The sequence below is a fragment of the Austrofundulus limnaeus genome, unplaced genomic scaffold, assembly GCF_001266775.1.
Source record: "Austrofundulus limnaeus strain Quisiro unplaced genomic scaffold, Austrofundulus_limnaeus-1.0 Scaffold516, whole genome shotgun sequence".
NCBI classification, from domain to species: domain Eukaryota; kingdom Metazoa; phylum Chordata; class Actinopteri; order Cyprinodontiformes; family Rivulidae; genus Austrofundulus; species Austrofundulus limnaeus.
The window spans coordinates 204,093-208,316 of NW_013952918.1; positions in this window are offsets into that span (position 1 = coordinate 204,093).

Sequence of the window (4,224 nt, forward strand, 5' to 3'; positions counted from 1 at the left end):
AAATAACTGACATTAAAGTGAGAAGGCTAACTTGAACATATGAATTTTGAGTTGTGATTTGAAAGTAAGAAGAGTCAATATTATGAATGTCGGGGGAAGAGCGCTCCAGAGATGGGGAGCAGAGTGAGAGAAGGCTCTGTTTCCCATGGTGCTGAGGCAGACAAGAGGCACGTTGAGATGGATGGAAGAGGAAGAACGGAGGGAGCGTGAATGGGTAGTGATGTGTAATCCATGTGTAAGTGTTCAACAAAACCTTAATAAGTTTTCATCTTCCTGTAACCTGCCGGCTGCTCTGTGATGTCCACATCACCTTTTCATGAGAAATTTAATGACTGTTTGCAGGAAAACTTGGTCTAAACATTTGGTTATATTTGGAATAGTTTGGAAACTAAAGTCAGCCAGCTGCAGCATCACAGATGTGTGGGGGATATCTGAGTTTGAACTGCATTAATGTGGACTGAAGTGRAGTGGAAACATGTCAAACAAGCCATGATGATGAGTCAAATAATTACAACTTGCTGYAATGTTCAAGTTTTAAACACTAGTTTTGTTTTGTTTTACTGCCAATAGGCAGGAGATACCCGGAGTAGATCATTTCTCCCAGATACCAGCCTGTAAAATGTTCTTAGAATTTATTTTGACCTGTTGCCAARTCYTCTTTAGTCCAGTCATGTTCGCACTGTGGAGATATTGCTGGCCCCAGGGGCTTCTGCATTGTAGTTGTTGTGGGGGAGGGGGGGCAGTTCCTGCGGTGGCTCTGTGCTTGGGGTCCCTCTCGGTGCCTTTGGCTCTGGTCTTCCTCAGAGGTCGGACCTGTGAGTCTCCACTGTCACTATTAAACAGACGTGTGGAGAAACCTTATAAGCATGCTCACAACTGCACACAGGTTCAGATCCAAGTGTTTCTCAGATATATGTGGGGACTGTTTGCCACCAAACATATTTTATTTATCATAAAATTATACTGTGTATACTTTTCAGTGAGATTATAATTATTATATACACGTTTGTTGCATTTTCATTTTGTTTTCTCTCTTTTTGCAGGTGCAGAGGCAGACTGTGTTGTCTTGTGTTTGTGCTTCTCTCTTCTTTACAATTTTCTCCTTGTTTCCCTTTTAATCTCTTTCTTCACCTTTCTCCGTTTTTCTTTTCCGTCTCTGCGTCCGTTATATAAAGATTCAAATAGTCACCAGACAAGCGGAACCAAGTGAGCTCAGACGGAGACAGATTTAACAAAAGGTAAGTGCTTTTATTTGCTGTAGCTGGATCCAAAACTGCAAGGAGGAAGGAGAAGGGGAAAAGGTAAGTCCAAAATCTTAAGATGATATCAGAATTAAAGCTGTGGTTAATATGATTGTTTTCCAGTTCTGGTCCAACACTGTGTACAAGGSATCCAATATGAAGACCTTTAACTTCAGGCAGAGTGACCCGGAAGAACCAGCACAGGTAAGTGCAGGTGAGCAATAGTCCATCCTTTAATTTCCTCAGGCAGGTGAGCAGGTGATCATTACAAAGCCTCTTTCTTGGTGGGGCTATTCTTTTTATGGAACATACTTTAATCCTGGACAAGAGCAAAAACAAGGTTACAAGGCAAAGTACTACAAAACTATGAAGGCTTTAGCATCTAACCAAGTTGATGAATCAGTGTAAACCAGACAAGGGTGAGCCTTAAAGAAGGATCCAAAGCTCAACAGCATGGATTGCCAAAACCGAGAGCATTGTTTAGTAATCCATGCGCACAGATTGCAGAAACTGAGAGCACGGTTTAGTAATCCGTGCTCTCGGATTATTAAACTGAGCACACGGATTTCCAGTGGCTGTTCTTTTTTTTTTTTTTCTCCCACTGACCCCTGGCGGGCTCCGTATTGTCCTGCTTCTCTTATGTTAATAAATCCATAACACAAACAGCTTTTCTGGCATTATTTAAAACATTAAATAGATTATATAAACTGTAAAATATCAATAATAATCTTGTTAATGATATTATTAATAGTTTTCATGATTTCTACATCGTCAGTCCTTTTTTCTGCTCTGTTGCCAACATGTACAGTAATGGTAAATCCAGACTTGACCATTTTTTCGTTAGCCATTAGCTTCGCCATCCGATCACACGGTCACGTGGTTTCTGAGCACTCCAGCTGTTCTATATAATCTCCTTGGTCCAGACTGCAATATTATAAATGGCCTCATGGTGGCAGATTTTCCTGCAGAATAATCTGTGAATCTGTTCTGCTGAGAAAAATCAGACTGCTGGAGCAGACCCCAAACTGGGTCAGAGTTGGGGGTCCATCATAGGACCAGCACAGAGACTCATCAAGTCAGCTCAGAGCCTGCAGTTCAACAGATTCTGAAGGAGGAAGCTGATTAACCTCAGATCATCTGTAGTCAGATGTTTTGAAACATTTTAATTTCAAATCAAATCTGTTGTGAAACAGATACTGCCTGGTAAGACTGTTAGAAATGTCTGCAAATGTTTTATGAGGGGTTCTGTGAAAAGGCGTGTTGGGACAGAGGAAGGTGGTTTCAGCTGGTTCCACCCTCCCTGTTTGGATCTGAATTCTCTTCCCTCGGGCGACCTGTTTCTACATGTCTTTATCTTCACACGGCAGCTTTTTTTTACAAGTGTTTCTGTTTTTAAAGTCCAACAAGTCTTTATTGTTTTGAAAATAAATACAACTTTTACAAGTTCCTTTCTAAAGTTATGTTCAAACCAGACTCAGGATATCAGGAGATATTTACAGTACATTCAACACATTCCTGTCCAGATAAACGGTGATTACTGAAATATTTTGGTGTGTCCTAGTCTTTAAACTGGAGGRGGAGTTCAACATGCTGTCTTAAACTGTTTGAAAAAAAAAACAAAAAAAAAACAGGAACAATAAGTGCAGATAACATGTGATCACCTTTATTTTGCTACAAAAGAAAAACTTTTTATTTAGTTCAGCGATTCAGGTAAAAAATGTATTATTTTAAACAGGTGACATGAAGGTCATATCAATATATTTAAATTGAATCACATAAGAAATTTTTGGGGGAAATATTAACTTTCTTCAAAGAACAGAAAATTCAATTTTATTTTATCTTGTTCAGGATGATCAACTGATTGGCAGTCAGAAAGATAGAGGAGGAGGACAATCCTTTATTTTTATTTATTTATTTATTTTGATTTCCACACATTTTCTGGTACTTGAGACAAAATGACAACATGTAACTGAAGCACCAACCCTCTGAACCAGTTCTGTTAAACTACAAATGAAGTTAAGACATTAACTTAGGTTCGGGAGCAGGACCAYGCCTCTCACCTGCAGCAAKCARTCGTCGTCTATTTAAACTCGCCTCACCTGGCGTCTGCCCTTAGCTTGCTGTCTCAACACGCGTTCGTACCGCGCAAGCATTTTCAGAAAAGAAAAGGAAGAAAAGAAAGTTTCTCAACTCACCATGGACGTCCTCTTCCTGGATCCCGATTCCTCCGATTCGGAGGACCCCCTTTTCAGCTTCCAACCACCCCGCAAAGTTCCCCCACCGTCTGTCCTCAGGCAGATCCCTCGTTGGCGTGCCCGTTCGCAGCCCTACCCACCACACCCGTCCTCCTCTCAACCCGCATCAACTCCAGCGCCTCAACCCTCCGCCGCTCCTCAGTCCGAGGCCGAGCCCCGTGGCYGCAGGCTCCTCCGCCGCTCCAGTCGGCCTCTTCATCCCGCTTYTCCCCGACCCGCTGCACCCACCCGGGCACGGCGTTCCTCATCCGCACCCACAAACCRCCTCGCTCCCGCAGGATGGACCGCRGCGGAGCTCCGTAGCGCATTGCAGGACAGAGGAATTCCTTTCAACCRCTCATCCTCCAAGTCCACCCTCTTTCAGCTGCTCACCTCAACTCATYTTCAATGTTCCTCTACAGCTCAGCCATCCAAAMATCGGCACCCAACTCCAACGATCCAGCTACAACCCGCTCACCAGACCACTTMCGCCTCAGTCTTCAGCGGTGAYGTCACAGCCCCAACTCCAGCCGGGTCCATGCCAGCRCCAACAGCTCCCCCTAGTGGGAGTCAGGTCRTATCACCCCCTGTTGTTTCTGTACCTTCTCTTTCTTCACCCTCCTCATCCCAACCCTCCCACGTTGACCCWGTCGTTCAACCCCAGGCCAGTCAGGCCTCACTCATCCCCTCCGTTCATTCATCCCTTCATCCCTCTGCCTCTTTTTCTTCCCTCCCACCTCTTTCTCAAT